Source organism: Oreochromis niloticus, linkage group LG3, assembly GCF_001858045.2.
Source record: "Oreochromis niloticus isolate F11D_XX linkage group LG3, O_niloticus_UMD_NMBU, whole genome shotgun sequence".
Taxonomy (NCBI): Eukaryota; Metazoa; Chordata; class Actinopteri; order Cichliformes; family Cichlidae; genus Oreochromis; species Oreochromis niloticus.
Window position 1 is genome coordinate 57,780,809 of NC_031967.2, and position 22,356 is coordinate 57,803,164.

Consider the following 22,356-nt stretch of genomic DNA (forward strand, 5'->3'; position numbering starts at 1 on the left):
ACAGCTTTAAGATGCATTTGTAGATATTATTACGTGTTTTACCGTCTTTATGGTGCTAGCTTAAAGTTACGGTGTAAACGTTAGCTTATATTGTAGTAAAGCTGTTACTGTTTAAACGATGTTAGCACAGAAATATTAGCTTCTGTCATGACTGATGAAGTTACTAGTTAATAAAGTTTCCAGTAAAGTGATTAATCGCAGCCACAGATTGACAGTAAATATCCCGATTAGCTTCAATGCATCTGTAATAAATATGTGCAAGTTTCAGTGCTTCGTTTAAACTGTATGATACTTATACTGACCCAGGGTCAGTGTTAAATACAATCCTAGCTGTGTGAACAAAGCCTGGCTCCTTTAATCCTGCATGACAAACCTCAGGATGCAGGTTATTATGACTCTTTCCTGCTGGCACACCTGTCACACCTGAGAGTCAGCTAGAAACTTACAGTGACGTGGACATCATGCAAAGACTGCCAGACTCTGTAATACTGTAAATGATCAGTGACTCAGGTTAACACTAAACTTTAAACAGTACCTCTGTGTCTCTGTGTGTGCTGAACATTTAGGATTGAGTCAGGCTGCATTGACTGTGGGACTTTAATGTGTTAAAAGCAGGTTGAAGACGGCTCAGAAACATTTGACGATTAAAATTTACATTTATTTATTAATTAATTAATTTATGGCTGCTGGTGATTTGTAAAGCCTCTACTCAGCTGTATTTTTGTTACTAATTTATGTTTGTTGTTGTTTAACAAAGATTTCAGAAGAGCAAAGATGAGGACTCCTACTTCATCCTTAATAGTTTAACCTGATTGGAAATCAAAAAAATCCGGATTCTTCTTCCACAGAAGTTTCATTTGTCAGTGTGGATCTGCTGAGTCACCTGAAGAACTCATTTCATTCTCCACGATGTTGATTTACAGAAATGTTTCACAGGAACTGATTCCTCCCAAAGGGTGAACTAGTGTGTTTCCATAGATTATCTCTGTATGAATGTACTTCTTAAATGAAGGCAAGTGTTTGTCCTGTTTTGTTCCTCAGGTACAGTACGTGATATTAAGGGCAGGCGGTCATCACTGGGGGAAGACAAGAAGCAGACGTACTTCCAAGAGGGAGCTGCAGTGAGGACACAGCCTGTCACTGAGGTCAGAGGTCAGAATCTGAAACAGCTCAGGTTTATATTCTAGGGGTTATAAAAAATTCAAATGTATTTATAGAGAAACCTTTAAATAATATTTCAATTAATAGTCATAATTATGATTATTATTAGAACTATCAAACATCTAAGTGGATTTTCTGTCACACGTATTGTCTTAGCCCTGCGATAACTAGCAGCCTGTCTTTGTCCTGTATCAGCTGGGATAGGCTTCATCCTCCCGCAACCCTGAATTGGATACATGAATTTTATTGAATTGTATCCCAATTATGTAATCTGATCTTTTACAAACTCAAGGTATCCAATCAAAATGTAAGTAATAATGATAAAAATGAGAAAGCAGAAATAAGTGTGACATGAATGTAAATGTGTGAGCTGACATAGAGGACAGCTACATGTAGTCTGAAAAACCTTTGTTGTCAAGTTTGTCTCGTGCTGATGGACCTACATTCTTACATAGAAGAGTCTGTTAAAGTCTCTAACTCAGTGAAGCATTATTGGTCCAGTCTGTTTGGATAAATATAGTAAGCTGATGTTTGTCCATTTATTGACACATTTTCTTAAGTGCTTATCCAGTTCAGGATCACAGTGGAGCTGCAGCTGGATATGTTCAGTAAAGAAACCTTACAAAAGTTAACATAAACCTGCATCTCTGTATGTTGTTGTCCACAGGATGAGAAAATCAAACTGGAAGACTGTGGAACATGTTAATAAATGTTTGTGTTTTTTTTTTTAATATATATATTTATTGAGATTTTTTGATATAAGAAAAAACAAACAAGCAAAACAAACGAAAAAACAACAGACAACACAACAGCAAGGGCTAAAACACACAAATAAGACAAAAGTTTACACTGCAACAACGAAAATATTGCTTCAACACTGGCAATAAACAAAAATAAAACGCTAAGGTGGTAGGCTAAGTTATTGGTGATCGATCAAACAGGACTTTGTTTTAATACATGATCTAAAAATGGTTGCCACACATCAAAGAAATTACTAAGTTTGTCTGCTAATATATACCTAATTCTCTCCATATGTAGTAGAGCAGTCAGTTCTGTGAGCCACATTTTAAATTGAGGTACAATATCCGTCTTCCAAAGAGTCAAAATAATTTTTTTAGCAATTACCATTCCGAACAAAACTGTGGTTTGTGCAGCAGAGCTAAGGTGTAAAAGGGAAGAGGAAGATCCAAACAATGCAATTATTGGGTCCGGCTCTAATGTGCAATTATAGATATCAGAAAAACAGTTAAAAATATTCAACCAATAGTTATACAATTTGGGACAAGTCCAAAACAAATGAGTAAGAGAGCCTTCTCCAAGTTTACAACGATCGCATATCGAACTGATAGAAGGAAAAATCCTGTGCAGTTTAGTTTTTGAATAATGAAGTCTGTGAAGCACTTTAAATTGAATTAACTGATGCCTTGCATTTATAGAGCAAGAATGGATCATACACAGACTCCTCTCCCACACCTCATCTCCAATCAGCAAACCAAGCTCTTCCTCCCATGCCATCTTCAAAAAGTCAGATTTAGAATTTAAATACTCATAAATGTTTGTGTTTATGCCTGTGTCTTTCACAGGAGGCGCTGAAAGGTTTCCCTAATAGTTCCTGGTGAATCAAAGCAGAACCATAAAGGTTGCTGGACTGCATGATGGCCTTACCCCTGAGCAGTCATCCTGTTAAAGGAGGAACCAGTTAGAAGCTGTTTTCAAAGTAGCTGAGCAGATTTCATCTCAAGTAAGCGATTAACTGTTTGTTTGTTTGTTCTGCCACTTAAAGAGCATTTAAGGACGTCTTTTGAGTGTCCAGTTGAATTAATTCTACTGGCTCTCATGGTCATTTGTGATTATGGACATATTTTTCATGTATATCAACCATTTAGTAAATTCTATCTTACAGTCTAAGAAGTCACAGTGTTGATATTCAGCACGAAGAGAAAAGCTCACTTGTTTGAATTTATATACAATCATAGTTTTTATAAATTCTGACTGTAAACAGCTTTTACAGCTTTGATATTGTTTGACACTTGATATCAGGTGATGGTATTTAATTTAAAGGTTTCTTTGTCCCAATGAGCCATTTACACTGACCAGTGTCACTTTAACTGTAACACATTCATTATTTAGATCCAACGTTTCTAAGAGAAATAACTGAATGTAAAAAATGGCAGCACTCAGGCCAGGTTTAATTGATAGAGATATCTGCATGCATTATGAAATTTATGTATCGCAGATAATTGTTATTCATCTAGTCATGGCAGACCCAACCCTTTCTCCCAAGTTAACTGCATCCCAAAAGAACTAGTGGGGCTATTTACACACTCACAACCAGTGTGGGGTAAAAAGAGCCACCAAAAACCTGTCAGCCTGCACAGCTACAGATGTGCTAAAAGCTATAAGAGTTAGAAGCTCTGCTTATGGAGAAACTTTCTAAGCCTAACAGGGGACGGGTACTCCTGCCCAATTAACATGATATAACCCCACATACAGCCCAGCCATAAAGTGAACCAAGTCATTTAGTTAAAGACAGCATGGGAGCAAATGCCAGCCTGCACCAACCTGACATTTCTTCCTCCTGAATTAAATGAATGAATGGATGAAAGTTAAATGACTACAAACCTAAAGCCACTAGTTCCCACACTGGAGTTGCCCGACACTGTTAACTGTACTGAGCTTGTATCAACAGTTGCAGCAGGCTAAGCTACGTGAGAGACTGCATTGAACGATTGTTTCTATCTTAATGGTTTCAGCTCAGATGTTCTGCTTTTTCCTTTCAGTAGATCAAAGCAGCTCGTGCTCTGTCTGCTTCCATTCTGATGGCAAGAAGAAGAAGAAGAAGAAGACTTCAGCGAAGTGGCATTCATGGTCTCAGTGGACAGTCATGGTCACACACTGCATGTGGTTTTAAAAGCAACATGTCTGTTCACCACAACAATGGAGATGTGTAATATCAGTGCAGCTACGGTTTGTTCTTGAACATCAGTTCTGTTTTCTACTTTCACCACTTAGACCAAAAAAGTGTTATTTTCAGATTCTTTCTTATAAATCTGTAAATCACCTGTTCATTTTTTATTACAATTAGTTTCACATAAATGTTAGTGTTTCCTTTATGGTCTTTTAATGCTTACACTAGACTGTACACGTCTACATTAGAGACATTTCTGTTACCTATTTATGAGACTGGGCTGCTTGACTACAATTTGGAAATGGATGCAAACTCGTGCTATTGTTTGTTTTTTAATATGATTCAATTCAATTCAATAAAACTTTATTGATCCTGAAGGTTGACCCCGAGGGAAATTTGGGTTAAGGCCAACACAGGACGTGTCTGACTAAGCAAAGATTAATCTGATCCCATTTCTACCTGTCTCTACTGTTTCAACTGTAACTGTCAGGATATATATTTATTCCAGCTCTCATAGGGCAAAGGAATGACTCAGACTTGTCAAATGTTCTTTGACTTGATACACAATATGAAGTTCACAATTTTCTTACAAATAAAACTTTAATGACAAACATGAACAGCTGTGGTTATTTCTGAGACATGATTTTTTTTGAATGTGTTCATATTTAACAGTGTACATTTGTATGCTGAAACTGTGATGGTGAACCTGAGGTGATGGTCAGCAGAAGGCAAATATATATAAATAGAAAACAATACTGAAGTAATGTCTTTACCCTGTGCAGCGTGTGGACGCTGTGCACACAATCACCTTATTCACTGTAGTAAACGTGCACCGCTAGCTCACGTGACTGACTGTCTCCATGGTTACATCGTATATTATTAGCTGTGCAAACAGCTTCCAAAGATACCGCCACAGCTCTCTGCAGCTGTAACACTTTCATGCTTTGCAAATCATTTCACGTTTTTGATAGTTATGAAGACAGAATATGTTTTTAAAGACATGCTAGGCTGTTGCTATGGTGGTTGCTGTGGACTAGGGTGGACCGCGCGTCCGATTCCTGTTATTAGCTGTCCGCCGTAGGAAGGCTGCGTTCCATTTAGAAGTAGCGACAGTCTGCCGTAACTCGAACTCAAACCCGCTTTGTTCTTTAATTAAAGGGCTTTTACAGCCGTTCATGACACACACGCACACACACATAAAACACTTTGCCTCACCATGAGAATGCAACTTTACTAAAACCTTTAAAGTATCTGATATAGGATAGAAAAATGAAGCAACCAGAGATTTAATGATGAAGACTCTGGGTTGTGTAGTTCACGTTTTACAGTCCTGAATGACTCACTGCACATCCATATAATTTATTGAAGAGGAGTTTAGAATGCACTTTACATTTAGACTGTTGCTGTTTAATTTTTTACATTGTTACTGTGTTGTGTCATGATAAGGTTCACCTGCTGGGGGTTTGATGGATCAGCTGGACAATACAGTCAAAGACAGACTTCATTCGTCATACGCAAGAATCCTAGTTGGATTTTTGTTTTCACTCATATTTTAGAACCAAATATTGAAAACAACTGTGACAGACTGGATACCTGGTCAGGGTGTACATTACCTTTCACTCAAGCATCCCAGGACAGAGCCCTGCCCCACCATGAGCCTGGGTGGATACGTGGTTATAATATAAAATGACTGATACTGAATATGAATATTTCATGAAAATCAAATTATAATATGAATTCCTAGGTGTTTGTTATATCCAGCAAGAGATTGATTACATATGTCTGAATTGCTAACCCTAACCCTAGCTCAACAGACCACAATGCCCTGGACTGTCACTATTATTACATGCTGTGAACATAAGTAGCTTTGATCACAGTTTATGTTGTAAAAGAGAAGGAATATTAAAAAAAGATCAACATTGTGATGTTATTTCTTCCAAACTGACCAGAAACATGCTTGTCAGACTCTCACAGCACAGGATCAGACTCACTGTGCATGACGGCTCAGGCCAATAATGTCTGTTAGATTGTCAGTTGTTTAGTGCTTCTGTACAGTTATGGTCACCATCTCTATTTCAGTATAATTAATATGCAGAAAACACTAAAAGTTGATTGTCTTCCAATATTCTAGCATAATTAAAAACTTTGACTTTGTTAGTACATATTGTTACAGTCCTAATGCCAATATGATTCTTCATAACGCCTGCTTTGAAATACTGAGCTTTAAAATTGACCTGATGAAAGATAATTTACAGTGGCCCTCTGTCAGGATAATTCTGACTATAAGATCACTGTATTAATCTGAATCCTTCTGAAATGTGCTGTGAATGAATGCTGATGCAACTCACTGTGGGAAAGCTGTTAATAAATGAATCTGTGACACATGCAACACATTCACAGAGGAAGAGGACACAAAGGGAGGACACGCAGAGGCTGTGTTACAGTCAGAAATCCAAATCTTTAGTCAAAAACAGGCGGCGGTTACAAACAGGAAGACAAGCAGTTCATCAAACAGTCTACAGGGTCAAACATGCAGAGAATTCAAACAACAGTAAAAAATAACTGGACACTGGAAAAACTTAAAGCAATGTGAGACGCAATTAAAGGAAGCAGCGCAGTATATTCACTGAATTATCATCAATTACAAAAGAGAAAAACGACGATTTCTACGGTTTGTTTTCTTAATTGCAGTTAAGAGTGTGGCTGGTAAAGATGGAAACATACAGAATGTAAACTGTGGGAGTTTGGTGAACTTTGTTAGTAACAAATGAGGTAAAAACAAACAAACAGACAAAACAGAAAGAGGCTCTCAGTATTCATTAATAATTAGAAAGCATCTAAACATTCTGATTTTTACAGTCTTAGTTCCGCTCGCTGTCATCATTAAAATCATCATGATCAATGGCGAGGTCATGAGGTGGGCGGGGCCGTCTCTGGTGATGTCACCATGAAGGAACAGCGTCTGGCACGTGTTGGTGAAACATCCCAGTACACTGGTGTAGTTTCCTCTCCAGCTGTTAGACATTTGACACGTCAACATTAAGGGGAAGAAGAAGAAACAGTGTTAGGTCAGGTGACCACATGGTTTCTAAAATAACTGACAGGAAGTAACCAGGCTGTTAGAAATGGATGGCATGTGTTTATAGTTACTGTAGTTAGGTAACTCTACTTACCAAAAGCAGAGCTGCTGAATGTTGCAGGAACTGATCATGTGTGGTGGTTATTCAGTGCTGCTCCTGCAGGTTAGACAGTCCAATAGTGATATCCTGCCCATCTGAGAGTTTGAAAACACACATGCAAAGATTTAATTGTATTACAGTCAAAGTTGGATGTTCGTTTTTGTCCTTTAAAAATGTTTGTGTATTTGAAAGCACTAACATTTAAGGATGACTCGATTCGTCTCTCTCTAAGAGTATCTCCTTTAAAGGGGAGACAAGTGTATCCACTGATCAACAAGTCAAGGTGGTGAGAAGGACTCGTGCCCTTTGTGACTCTGCTAGTTCTTCTGAGGAAACACCACCGTCTCTCCACACCGTCACCATCTGTGAGCACAAACTGCCGCTCTGCTCTGTCAGCATGTAGGAAATCACATATCACACACACAAGGGTGAAGAAACATTAGAGCTCAACTTTGGATACTTTAGATCAAAACTAGCTCTTAGTTTCAGCAATCAGACAAACAATGATACCAAACTGATTCTGTATGAATACAATATGGTATTTTCAATACAGGTGTCAAATTAATGTATAAAAACTAATACAGATATATGTATATATATTTTTGATAAATTAGTTTGCTAAATTAGAATATATTTTTATTTATTTTTGATTTAACAATTGCAACTGAAAGAAATTAAATATTGAACAATAATATATTGTCACATTCTTCATTCTCAAATACAAATTTCACAAAGTAAATTTTTGATTAACAGAAAAAATATGAATTACAAAAAATAATTGTATATTATTAAAATATTATGCAACCGTGACCAAAGTCAGAATTATCATTACAGTATTGTGGACTTACTGCTTGTATAATAGTGATAAACTTCAGGGGAGATCATGATGACAGAAAACTGTAAACAACACTCTGAAGTCTGAAGCTGCTTTTCTTGTTTCTGTGACCTCAGCACGCTGACAGACCTGAAGTTGCTACAGATTTTAAAAAGCGATAATTACAGGGAAGAAACTTCTCTTTTTCATCCGTTTAATCAAACATTTGATGCCTCAGCTGTCTCAGTCCTATAGCATTCTGCAACTACAACTAACCTGAGGAGGCTTGGATTTGGCTGCAGGTGCCCCTGTACATCCTTCTCAGCAGCACACATGTGGGTACCATTTAATCACACTTCTTCCTGAGCTTTGCTTCATCACAAGACTAAAGGTGGCATCCCGTGTCACAGTCTTATCATCATCCAATTGGAGAAGAAACATTTACAGGCCTCCTGGTTTTGTTTTCTGATCCTGCAAAAAGACTGAGGACAACAAAGCCCAGAGAACACGAGATACACAACATCCAACATTCAGACTCAGATATGAGCATACTTCACATTACTGTGTATGAATAATAATCAAGAGACAAACTTTGAAGATGCAGAGCATGATGTCCCATCATCAGACTGCAAACAAATATCCACCAGGCTTCTTTGTTGGCAGAGGTGATGATTCTCCCATCAGGGATCAGTAGCGTGTATTAACCTGTGGTATAAGCAGCAGTCACTGAAATATTACTGTTTCAGATAAGAAATCTGCCACATAAAAGCCAGGGTGGGAGGGATCTCTGCAAACTGACTTACCTCTGCAAGTGTGAGGCTGTTCCTCCAGCCTCAACAAAAATCTGACTCTCCAGTCACAGACAAACAAAAAACACCAGCTGGGAGATAGAAAACGCTGTCTGGGTCTTGCTGGATGTTGCTGGTCAGAGTCTCACATTAGCAGAGTGCTTCTTGGTCCCACTGACCCATGTGGACAGCGACTGTGGAGAACTGTTCTGGCAAACGGAAAAGAGAATTAAAATGACAAAAAGCCAAATTTCCACAAAGACTCTCTTAGAATCAGCAATCAGAAAATCATTGGTTCATATTACAATTAAATATGACCAGGCTCCTTAAATGTAAGCAGTTAAGATCTGATTTCATTTACATTCTTCACACAGCACATTTGTCCAGGTTGTCAGGTAAACATAGAATTAATCTCAGGTAACATGACTCACAGTAGAGATTCAGTAAGAAAGATTGCCAGCTCTAATATTATTACCACACCAACAGCTCAGATTTCTAGAACTATTTAAACAAATGTCTTCTGAATATTCAATTCAGGTTCACAGTGGGAGGGTGGGGGGGGCGTTGTGGAATTTTGTAAATAAAATCTGCTGTGATCAAGCTATTTATTACTGCGCGCAGGAGAGCCAACACACATCAAACATCACAGTTCACAGTCATGTCAGCTCTGCCACAGAAGTCGTGCTCCTACTCCTTTATGCATTCCAAGAAAGAGGGAGGAAGTTACAAACTGATCATACCACACTTCACGCGCCTCGCTATGAAACCTAACAGATCAATGGTTAAGCTGTTTTGTGCCCTTGGCCTTATCAGCACCTGTAAAGGGAGTTGTTTTCTCAAACTGCTGATGCTGAAGTAAGTTCATCTAGTTTTAGAAACTTTCACTGAACAGTCTATAACAGTGTCACAACTAAGCATATGCATAAGCACTTAAATACTTTAAATGAGAATAATAGAAAATTTCTATTAGAGCCTGTCCCAGTAGTCATAGGTAGAGCACACCTGGACAGGTACCAGTCTGTCAGAGGACTAACACAGAGACAGACATCAGAGTAACACATCTATTTAAAATTAATGTAAGCTTGCTGCAGCTGTATGTATGAACATGTGTTTCTGTGCTCACAGTCCACCTCTCAGGAACCTGCAGTTCATTTTAAGTCTACTTTAAACAGACCTCACAAAAGGCTGATGTGGCTGGATCAGTAGTCTGATTTAAGTACGATACCTTTGGCCAGGGATTAATCTGGTACATCGCTTCACTGCAGTCTTACATATTATCCCCACACCTGAATAAAAAATATTGATATTTACAAATAACAGATTCAGCTGATGCAGCCTGACTCAATCTGATTCCAGATGTTCAGCACACACAGAGACACAGAGGTACCGTTTAAAGTTTAGTGTTAACCTGAGTCACTGATCATTTACAGTATTACAGAGTCTGGCAGTCTTTGCATGATGTCCACGTCACTGTAAGTTTCTAGCTGACTCTCAGGTGTGGCAGGTGTGCCAGCAGGAAAGAGTCATAATAACCTGCATCCTGAGGTTTGTCATGCAGGATTAAAGGAGCCAGGCTTTGTTCACACAGCTAGGATTGTATTTAACACTGACCCTGGGTCAGTATAAGTATCATACAGTTTAAACGAAGCACTGAAATTTGCACATATTTATAACAGATGCATTGAAGCTAATCGGGATATTTACTGTCAATCTGTGGCTGCGATTAATCACTTTACTGGAAACTTTATTAACTAGTAACTTCATCAGTCATGACAGAAGCTAATATTTCTGTGCTAACATCGTTTAAACAGTAACAGCTTTACTACAATATAAGCTAACGTTTACACCGTAACTTTAAGCTAGCACCATAAAGACGGTAAAACACGTAATAATATCTACAAATGCATCTTAAAGCTGTTATATTAGCACTCGCTGTATTACTAACATAAGCACATTAACATTATTGACACTCGCTGACTTTTAATAGTCATTTTATAAATGCCGTCCGTTTAAATGGTCTTACCTGTAACACTGCTGTATCCACCGGATTCCAGCCAGAGTGGATTCTGGAGTCTTCCCACGCTCCTGTTAGTGATCCTCCATCTGGATGGATGATAACAACCTTCTGAACAATCTAGCAGGTGGATGGCCCATATCTATGGGACTGATGTCTGCTAATAACGCCCATTGTATGGACTGATAACAGCCGAAGCGGGTGAATAAAGTCACCCAGTCGCTAGCTGTGCCATTACCCAGCATACACCTCTCCCTCCATAAATGCAAAAGTAATAGCCTATAATTAATTTAGCTGCTGTATCTGCTGTTTCTCAGGTAGTTGTTTACATTATATAATATATTCTGTTCAGTATACGTCACTACAATGTGATTTCGGAAATATATAAATATACGAACAACAGGCTCTTCCGCGGAAATCTCTTGTCGTCGATAAACAACGATTAGGGAGCGCTATAGTATTCAATAGGAGGACCCTGCACGTCAATTCTCGACGCGAGGGGGGTACCCTGCGCGTCCATAAGTGAAGCAGAGGGAGCCTGACCATGCGTCACACATTTGACGAGTTGGGAGTGAGAACGTGTTGCATGGACACTGCAGTTGAGAACAAATTGGATTGCATAAGATTTGTAGACCTTTCACAGATACTGGTGGAAACTACAGATGTGAGCGCACGTCAGATTTTTGCCTGTTGCCATCTCACCTGTATGCTTCGATTTGACTTGTAGGAGGTTTCACCACACCGAATGTGAGGCTGTGGCCTCACTGCTCATCACATGAACAGGAAGTGTTACAATACCTGTACCTACATACCTACAAAACTTTCCCTGGGGTGAGGGATGTGAGAGTCCTGTCTCCCAACCTGATGTGGTTGTGGCAACTCCTCCATGACCCTAAGGCCCTTTCACATAGAGGATGACATACGCTAACCACTTGCTGGGCTAATTTCTGTTGTGCTGGCCAGTGCGCCCTACCTTTATGTAATTTTTTTACTCACAATCTACGTGTAGTACACATCCCTGCCCGCTGTCATTTCAAAACATTTATCTTTCATCCATATAGAAGAAAGCTGTATAGAATATATAGCTATATAGAATCTCTATAGGCTTTTCTTGTTCATTGAAAAATTTTATGTATTTATTTAGTCATCGATTTTTGTGTTTTTTCAGATATTACATTAGATGTGGTATGATGATGTCAAAGGCAAGAAAGGCAAGAAAATTTAAAAAACTGGTGGTGGTTGGGAGTAGAAATGTGTGGATTGAAACATAGAAATGCACAATGTATCGCCAACTGCTGCTCCTGTAAGAGACAAAAAACAAATAAACAAAAAAGAAAAAAACCCACAACAAAACCAACATACGACCCCCTGGAGCCACATGAATGTCCTTACACACCATGACCTACATGATCCACATCTTCCCTTTCAAGACCCTACATGTGAGAGTGATGTGTTGTATGAGGGAGTGGGGAGGAGGAAAGCTGCAGACCAACTTTCACAAGGAGGGAGCAGCCAAAGGTGAGGCGATCCCGGACACCAGCGATCCCAGCCCCGCCCAAACAAGGCCAGCCACCCAGCCAGAGGCCAGAGCCTGTCATCACAAGCACCCCAGTTCCCACATCCCAAGACTGTCAGGCAGCACCCACCTCCACCACCAACCAAGGTAGATGCACAGGCACACCAAAACATTAACGAGAGCTCTCCAACCCTCAGGAAGTTGACAGACACTCACAGCCCAGGAGACGACCCCTTTCCACTTGCAATGTAAACAGGAAAATGAGACTACAGCCGACCACCCCCACTGAGTAATCTAATTGATCATTGAGGATCAGAGAGACACACATTCATCCAGTTGGTTTTTTAAAGAGGCATACATTTTCTCAAGATGAATGTGATCAAAAAAATAAAATTGATTTCCAGTACACGAGGATAGTTTTCTTGGCAATGCATACAGAAGGAAGTGGAACCTAATATGTCACCTAAGATGCAAACATATTTGTGGCATTTAAGCAAAGATATATCTCTTGTGTAACCCAGAGTAAAGTCTGTTTTTACTTTTCTGTTTTAATTTTCTACACTTTTCCTGCCATTAAACACATCACTAATACGTGCCTTAGTTACATGACCCTAATCATATGGCTACACTCAGTCAATCTGATTGCATGTCTTTGTTAGCTAAGCCTGCCCCAGCTTTACCCTGTCAAATGTGCAGAGGTAAACCGGGTGACAGAGCGTTTGCAGATGCCAACTAATGTGAGCCACAGCCATGTAGTTGTACACCAAAAAGAATGGAATTGTTCAGCTGACCCTTTTTTGGGATTAAAAAGGATGGCGAGCTATCAGGGCTGCGAGCCAGAATCTGCTTCCATTAAAACTTCCCACTGGTCTGGTAGGGAGTCATAAAACGCAACTCTCTGCCCCACCCAAATTCATTATGCAATTACACTTTACAATTTACAACCACGCACACATCATTTCCCCTGTTTATGGACAAATAGCACTTGGAAATTTCTCATGGACACTCAGATAAAACCAGTGGGGTATCTCTCCTGTGTGGGCAAGTGTTTTTGATATTGTGGTGACTGTTATTTTGTCGAATATTGTTGAAATTTGAGAATCTGTATTGTTTGTTCTAAGCTAAATGGTTATTTTGTTGTCTTTCAGCACTTTAATGAATCGGTTTTGAGTTGAACCGCTGCAGCAGGAGTGACTGTTTAAGTTTTTCTTTTCTTTTTCTTTTTTTTGGTACCTGCACAAACAGTTTGTGATGTGTGTATTTATTGAATATTGCTTCATCAGTCTTACACTTGCCTCTGTGGTTCTCACACTGGGTATATAGTCATTCGTGTTAATGTAGAGAGGGGAGGAGCTTCCCTGCTGAGGTGAGGAGGAAACAAAGTACTGTATTTTCAGTTTTAACAGTCACGAAGCAGACGAGTGAAAACAAGGTGAGTGTTACTGAGCATTTATGAGGTGTCAGAATAAAAAAAAAATGTTTCTTACTGGAAAAAATCATATTAATGCTTTTAAATGTGGAACAAAGAAATAGTGGCGCTATAAAGAAAAAAATGATTGATGAAAATAAATGTTTGGTTTATGGTCAGAATGACATTTTCCATCGTGTGCTGAGTTGTCTGTCTCTCTGTAAGAGAGTAAAAGTATCTATTAATTGATGAGGTACAGGGTCAGCTGGGTTTAAAACAGTGTGTGTGTGTGTGTGTGTGTGTGTGTGTGTGTGTGTGTCAGTGTACTGTATTTCCGGTCCTGCAAGTTATGGGTTTCCATGAATATATTTCTGATGTTATTTACTGCTTTACTCATAGTCAGTGTTCCTTGTATCTCTTTCAGCATGCCACAGATTAGTGGTTTGTGGTTAGACAGAGCAGAGTTCTCACGATCCAGCTCCATGGCCAAGTACACAGATTATTCTCCAGTCTTCAGTAGTGAACGTCGAACCTTAGGCACAAAGTAAGAGACTGTTTTTACTACAAACAAAGTGAAAATGGTTAAAGAATATGATAGATTATATTATGTTATTAAAGTTTTTATGAAAATGATCTTAAAGCACATTCAAAGTAATTTTCCTCAACCACTCACACAGCTATGCTTTAAATCTATATCATGTAGTTGACATCTTGATATTCATTTCCCTATGAACTTGTAGTTTTATGTTTCTCTGTAAAATAACTGCTGTCCTAGCAGTACACTTCTCTATGTTTTTGATTGGTTTGATGCTCCCATTGCAACACCTTCCGTGTGAATGTGCTCAAAGAAAGACTGATAAACCCCAGATAAACATCAGCATTAACCCTTTAAGACCTACCATAGAACCAAGTCTGCCAGAGCTTATAATATATTTCTACATGCTGTAGTGCCATTATTGGGAGCATTTCAAGTTGATATACATCAATACAACCATTATAGCCCAAATTTTAATAATATGTATGTATTAAGTGCATAGTAATTACATAAATTGCAAAAAAGTGCAATAAACTACAAAACAATTTAAAATCGTTTTTGGTTTTTTAAAATATATTTCTAGTTAGAGAAATTTAAGAGGCTTATCCTTCAAAACTGTAAATACAAAAAAGTTGCACAAAATAGTTTCCCACCACAGGAAATTTATTTTGAGTGTCTTCATAGTTTTATTTTTGAAATACACCAATTTTTATATACTGCAAGAAAAACGAAAATAAATATTATAATGCAAATTTGCAAAAAAGCAGCATATGCATCAAAATAAACTATTTCCAGCAGTGCAATTTGAATTCTAAGCATCCCAGAAACGATACAGAAAGTCATAAAGTCAAATATACCTTTTAAAAACACCAGTATAGGCTCATAAGGCCCCGAAGGTAAAAAACTACAGTTCCGTGAAAATGACGTCACTTCCGGTTCCGGGCAGGTCATGGCGGACATGCGATAGTTCGCGCTGACGTCTATTCCAGTGTAGGAAGTGTTGCGAACAGCTGATCAGATCGGCAAAGCGTGTTTCTGGAGTATTATGTTTTTGTTGCTGCAAGTGCTTTTTATGCTGTTTTTGCAAAGCTATATGTGGAAGGAAACCGTGACCTAGGACAAGCTGATGGCATGAGATGTAAGTACAACTCCTCCGGTTTCATATGCAAAAAAAATTATTGTGCTAGGTCACGTGGTTGCAGTGCTACCGGGATTTAAAAATAGTTACGCAAAAAATGCATTTCGGGCAGTTTGTCCATTCTGCACTCCAGATGGGTGAAGTGCGTTAAAAGTGCCCGGAGGGTGCCTGCTCCGACCGGCTTTAAAGGGTTAAGTTAACCTGCTTGCTGTGACTCCTTATCCTGGGAACCCGGCTCCCGGTTAGGCATGCCCAGAACACCTAACCCAGGAGGAACACTAGCTGCATCCTTGTCAGATGCCCAAACCACCTCAACTGGCTCCTTTCAGTGTGGAGGAACAGCAGCTCTACACTGAGTCTCTAGCGGATTGCCAAATATCTCACCCTTTCTGTAAGGAAGGGACCAGCCACTCTTCAGAGAAAGATCATTTCCGCTGCTTTTATCTGCAATCTCATTCTTTCAGTCACTACCCATGAACATAGGTGAGGTTAGGCACATAGCTCAACCACTAAATAGAGAGCTTCACTTTTACGTTTAGCTCATTCTTCTCCACAACGGACCGGTACAGCATCTGCATCACTGCTGATGAACCACCAATCTGTCTGTCGATCTCCTGCTCCTCTCTCCCCTCACTCAGGACACAGAGATATTTAAATTCCTCCACCTGGGGCAGTAACTAGTCCCTTAACAGAATTGGTCACTCTATCCTTTTCTGGCTGAGGACCATGGCCTCAGATTTGAAGGTGCTGATTCTCATTTCTGTGGATTCACACTCAGCTCCAAACCACTGCAGTGTGAGCACGAGGCCTCCACCTGATGAAGCCACTTGGCTACGCATAGAAATTCTGCCCATAAAAATTATAAACATAATCAGTGACAAAGGACAGCCATAGCAGACCCACGACAGGAAACAAGTCCAACTTATTGATGGCTATGCAGACGAAATTTTTGCAATGGTTGCATTGTATACTCTCGAAACACCTTCCTCAGGACACCTCGACGAACACTGTTGAATACCTTCTTCAAGTCTACAGTTGGGCAAACTCCAATGCACCCTCAAATATTCCCAAAAGGAAGAAGAGCTGGTCCAGTGTTACGCAACAGGGATGAAAACTGCATATTTCTGCTGTATCTGAGGTTCGACTAACAGGTTTGATTGCCAAATGGTTGGAAGACACCCCCCAGTCCCACTTCTTGAAGATGGGACCCACGACCCCAGTCTGCTAATCTGGAGGTACTGTCCCTGATCTCCATGCAAAATTGTAGAGGTGTGTCAATCAAGACAGGCCTAAAACATTCAGTCCCAATGTCTTTTTCCATTGCTTCTCTGAACTCCTCCCACACCCAATTTTTTGCTTCAGCCACTTTCCGAGTGACGCTCTGCTTGGCCTGTCCAAGCCTATTGGCTGCTTCCAAAGTCTAACCAAGGCAAACCAAGACCTATAGTAGCTGAGAAGCTCAAACTTTTTACATGACATTCTTCCATCTCGTATTATTAAGGATGGCATCGATGTAACTGGGCCTTACATTCTATAAACTCATCATTGCTATCGGGTTGCATTCCGACTGCTTTTAAACATGCTGTTGTGCAACCTGTCATTAAGAAAAGTGGCCTTGACCACAAAGACTTTGCAAATTATAGGCCGATCTCTAAATGACCTTTTATGGTAAAAATTTTAGAAAAAGTAGTTCTTCAGCAACTACAGGCCTATCTAGATGCTAATGACATTAGCGACATATTTCAGTCTGGGTTTAAACCACGTCATAGTACAGAAACTGCTCTGCTGAGAGTTTTTAATGACCTTCTTTTAATTGTGGATTCAGGGCGCCCTGTGGTCTTGCTTTTACTGGATTTATCTTCAGCCTTTGATGTGGTGGTCCACAGCATTCGGCTAACAAGACTAGAATATTTAGTAGGCATTAATGGGAATGCCCTTGAATGATTTAAATCGTTTCTTTTGGAAAGTTCCTTTTCTGTTACGATGGGGAGCTACTCTTCCTCTGTTACCCCTTTTCCTTGTGGTGAGCCCCAGGGGTCTGTTCTTGGCCCTATGTTGTTCTCATTGTACATGCTACCCTTGGGCTCTATATTTGACAAATATAACATTTCTTTTTATTTTTATGCTGATGATATTCAAATCTATTTTTATCTGACCAACGATACCCCATCTTCACTACACTGTTTTCTTGATTGTATGAGGGAGGTCAAAGGCTGGGTATCGAGTAACTCCCTTTTTCTAAATGAAAACCCCCCCGGAAATTATTGTCTTTGATAGCCACATCCCTTGGGGACAATTAGCCAATATATTTTGGCCCTTTGCTACCTCCCTCTCTGATACAGTATGCAACTTGGGTGTTCTTTTGGACAGCTCCTTTAAACTTGATAAACAAGTGTCCTCTGTAGTATGGTCTAGCTTTTACCAACTACGACAAATCTCTAAGGCTAAGCATTACATACCGCGAATGGATCTTGAAAAATTTATACATGCATTTGTTACCTCAAGATTAGACTAATGCAACTCCCTTTACCTGGGCCTCCAATCTGCCCTTCTCCATGAACTACAACTTGTTCAAAATGCAGCGGCACGCCTTTTAACTGGTACTAGAAGGTTTGATTCTATTACCCCAATCCTTGCTGACCTACACTGGCTGCCCATCAAATATCAGATTGATTTTAAGATTAAGAGTAAATAATATTGCACCATGCTATTTAACCAAACTTCTCAGCCTGTATAGTCCTAGGAGAGCACTTTGATCATCGAGTCAAATGCTCTTGATGCAACCTAGGTCCCGGCTGAAAACCAGAGGTCATCGTGCCCATTGCTGCACCTAACCTCTGGAATAGTCTTCAAGCTGATATTCGCGAATCAGAATCTATTCAAACTTTTAAAACACGATTGAAAACGTATTTATTTTATCTTGCATTTTAGATTAGTCAGTGATTTATCGGATGTACACTTTGTACTTTTATTGCATTTGTATGTAATTTTAACCTATTGTTGGGTTTTTCCAGTTGATATTTCTGTGTTGATTTTACCTAACTTTTACACTAGGTGTAAAATATTTCTTTTAACATAGTACTCACGGGTTAATTAGTGTTTTGTCTTATCTGGAAATGTATTTGTACTTTATGTATCTGTATCCATTTCTAAATCAATTTTATTTCATATTGTATTATTGAGAAGCACTTTGGAGTACCTCTGGTCTTTTAAATGTGCTATATAAATAAAGTATTGATTGACTGATGGATTGATTGAATAACGCTCCTGCAGGTGTCATTGCCCACATGAGCATTGAAGTCTCCCAGTAAGACGAAAGAGTCCCCAGGTGGAGCACCCACAAGCACCCCGCCCACTAACTCAGACTCAATCCTCATGAGAGGTGACATTACATGTCCCAAATCGCTAGTTTCAATAGCCAGGGATTGGCGTGTATTGTGCCCTTAAACAGGGGAAATAATGGTGAAAGAATGGCACGGACACGCAGCTCTTGCTCTCACTCGTCTGTATTGAGTTTCAGAAGCAATACAACCAAAACAATATTCTCTTTTGTATGGATGCACTCAGTCTCAGGACAACTGTTTCCAAACTAAGTCACTATTGTTTGCTGCATTAGCTGATGAGAATACTTTAGATAACAAGAACTTTAACATTAGACAAAAACATCTTTGTAACTCATATATATATATGTTAGCTGACACAGTCACTAACTTTCACAGCAACTAAATTATACTTAGAATACTGTATGTCTTTCAGCAATTAACCTATACAGACAGTAACAGAAAAATCACGACACAATATGGTGGGGTACTAGTGAAACCTAACATACGCAGCAAAGGAGTTTAACTGGAACTTCTCAGCAAAACAGTCCAAATAATCAACAGTAACACATGCTGCCACATGTATACCGTTCTGTGGATGGCAGTTACCTTAAACAGGGGAAATAGTGAGGAGAAGTGAAAGAATGGCACGGACACGCAGCTCTCGCTCTCACTCGTCTTTATTGAGTGAAGGAGGAGACACGCAAATCCACCTACTGGAGCCCTGAGGCATTACCAATGGATCGACACACAATCAACCCAGGCAGAACTTTCACTACTTATCTCCCTCTACATTCCCACTGCATGTTCTATACAGCAAAACAGGAAAACAAAAACAATAATAAAGGCAATCAAATTTATGATCCATCACACGTGCCAGAGTGTCCACACCTGGTCGCCACCCAGAACACAATTATTATTATTTAGCAAATACTGATGAAGGAAAGTGTCATTGTGTATATAACAGAAAATCTAAATGAGAATCCAAAATTAAAATTCAAGCTAGAAATTCAAAAGTGATTCAAAAGGATTACCATGGCAAGAGCCTGTCCTACAGAGAATATATGAGTTTACACAAAACCGAGTTCTTAAGCCTCATAAGTCTGACACTGAGGGAGAAGCAGCTCAATGACCAACTACAGGTACATGTAGAAGAATATTATGTTCTTCATTCTGTGTTTATGTTGCAGACATCAGCAACACAAACACAGAGCAGAGTTTCCAGGATCCAGCTCTATGTCCATGAACAGTGACAAGTCCAGAGAGTTTCTTCCACATTTCAGTCATGAACAGTAAGAGACTGATTCTGCTATAAACTGATAAAAATAATTTTGGTTTTGGAGTCTTTCATATTATTTTAAAGAGGTTTTCTGGGTTGGACTCTGTTATGGAAAATCTTAAATAGAATTGCAACCACCAGGTGAGTGTGTCTTTTGAAGTGAGGTTTATTAAAAGAAAAGGAAAAAGAAACACACTGCAGTAAAGAAAATCTTCAGATCCAACACCAGTTTTCTAAGGAAGGACACCACTCTGAACTCTTTTATACCTTCTCAAACAAAGAACATTCCACAACTCTTACATGTTGGCCCATCCTTAAAACCTCCTCTGTCACAGAGAGAGGAATTATGACCTTGTTTCCTGCTTGGCCGTCACCTAAGGATTTACATCCCTGTTAAGCAGGAGTCTCACTATCTGTTTAACATCTCTCATAAACTTAGAATGGCCTTACTGTGTCAAGTGTGTGTGATAGAGCATAAGGGCCATTTGCAGTGCACATGCATACAACTAGTGAGAAAGTGATATTACTATTACTAAGGTTATGTGATTAATACATGACAAAAGAAATCTGCCACCACAACTCATTGAATTATGCTTTATCATTCCACATCACCATGCTTGTGATTACAGATCAGTTGGTATGAAATGAAGTATTTGAAATAAACTTCTATTAAAGACACACTTTTTGGGAACTATAGGGTAAACTCTATCTTCCAACAATGGTGAAAAAAATAGTCTAAACTTCACTCACACATTAGCATGTTTCTATTATTAATGGCTGTTAAGATCAAACATTCTTTTAAAATAATTTTCACAAAACAACCATTAACACAACAGCTGTGTTGTTTTCAATCTGTGCTTTTTATGTGTTTAACCCCATTAAATTTTGTGGTTTTATGTTCCTTTCTTAAATTACCTTCTGTCCTCTCATTGCTCTATGTTTTTGATTTGTTTATGCCTGCCAACGCAATGCATGTGATGTGAATGTGCTAATAGCAAGACTAATAAACACTGGGTAAAAATAATGAGTTGTTTAAAAATCTAAATATTGGATACAAATTCTAAAGTGATTCAAAAGGGACAGCCTGTCCCACAGAGAGTATATTAGTTGTGAGAAAATTGAGATCTCCAGCCTCCAGACACTGAGAGAGAAGCAGCTTATTGGCCAACAACAACTACATGTAGAAAGAGCAATGTGTTCACTTTATTCTATGTTTGTTTGCAGACGTCAGCAACACAAACACACAGGAGAGTTTCCAGGATCCAGCTCTATGTCCATGAACAGTGACATGTCCAGAGATTTTCTTCCAGTCTTCAGTCATGAACCTGGACCCTCAGTCACACAGTAAGAGACTGATTCTGCTGTAAACTGACTGAAAATGATTTTGTTTTTGGAGTTTTTACATAGTATTTCAAAGGGGTGAAGTCACTGAATTGTACTTAATAACCTCTTCCACATTAAATTTTGTTTTATATTAAAAAGCAACAGGCATGAAATGAATGCGTTGGAATAATAATTTCTCTGGAAAGTAAAGACACTGTTACTCCCATCAGCCACGACACGGACATGTTCTTTGTTTACAAATGATTTATTCGAAGTTCACCAGCAGGATCACTCAGCATCATCATCTGGAACTAATTAACTGCAATTACATTTAGAAGCATCGCCGTTTATTAAGCATGAAAAAAATATAATGCTTCTTTAGCTTTTTCACATATTCAGTAAAATTAAATAACTTAAACCATTGTGTGACATCTTTACAATAACAGTGTTATCAAAATAAACCAAAACAAACAAAATATAGAAAAATAAATGCTTGTTTGTGGCAGTTTCATGAAAATTCAATTTAACAGAGACACAAGACTAATCCAGTCTTTAAGTGATGACATATGAACCCTGCTTCCGGGTTTAAACTACTCAGCATTTTTTAAGGATGTTGTGTTTTTAACATGTTTTAAATCTTTGTATCTTGTTCAATTTAACCAGTACAAGCCCCTAAAAAAAAAAAGTCGGTGATCACTGTCAGCCTCTCTGGGTTTTTATTACCACTATTCATTTTAAAGCAGCAGTAAAGTCCAACTTAAGTTTCATACTCTTTTTATTTTGGAAATACATTCGAAAGTGTGTTACATGCTTACATTTACACCAAAAGGTCAGAAATCTGCACTTTACTAAAAACACAGAACAAAAAAATATGAAAAAAATCATATATTTTTCACCATCAGGGTTTGCTAGTCAAGTACTTAAACTTTATTTTCATTACATTAGACCAAGTTGAAGAATATTGAGTCTACAA

At 38.8% G+C, this 22,356-nt stretch overlaps 1 protein-coding gene and 2 long non-coding RNA genes across 13 annotated transcripts in view; 2 read left to right on the forward strand and 1 right to left on the reverse strand.

Moving 5' to 3' along the window:
* The window catches only part of LOC106096770 (uncharacterized), a 211,578-nt gene that overhangs the window by 55,804 nt on the left and 133,418 nt on the right, over positions 1–22,356 (forward strand). The gene's annotated exons all lie outside the window — the stretch shown is intronic.
* LOC109201455 (uncharacterized) lies at positions 661–4,675 on the forward strand. Of its 3 annotated transcripts, none has more exons than XR_002061500.2 (3): positions 661–1,152; positions 2,745–2,902; positions 3,942–4,675. It is a non-coding gene; the product is annotated as an uncharacterized LOC109201455 (long non-coding RNA). The 3 variants fall into 3 exon arrangements; XR_002061501.2 differs by having other exon boundaries at positions 3,945–4,675; XR_002061502.2 differs by having other exon boundaries at positions 661–1,145.
* On the reverse strand, positions 6,508–10,934 carry LOC109201450 (uncharacterized). 9 transcript variants are annotated; one of them, XR_003216821.1, is made up of 8 exons: positions 10,874–10,934; positions 8,866–9,059; positions 8,654–8,767; positions 8,339–8,544; positions 8,097–8,221; positions 7,448–7,637; positions 7,243–7,343; positions 6,508–7,083 (listed from the first exon to the last, which is right to left on the reverse strand). It is a non-coding gene; the product is annotated as an uncharacterized LOC109201450 (long non-coding RNA). The 9 variants fall into 9 exon arrangements; XR_003216826.1 differs by adding an exon at positions 10,076–10,136 and having other exon boundaries at positions 7,243–7,637; positions 10,874–10,905; XR_003216833.1 differs by having other exon boundaries at positions 7,243–7,611.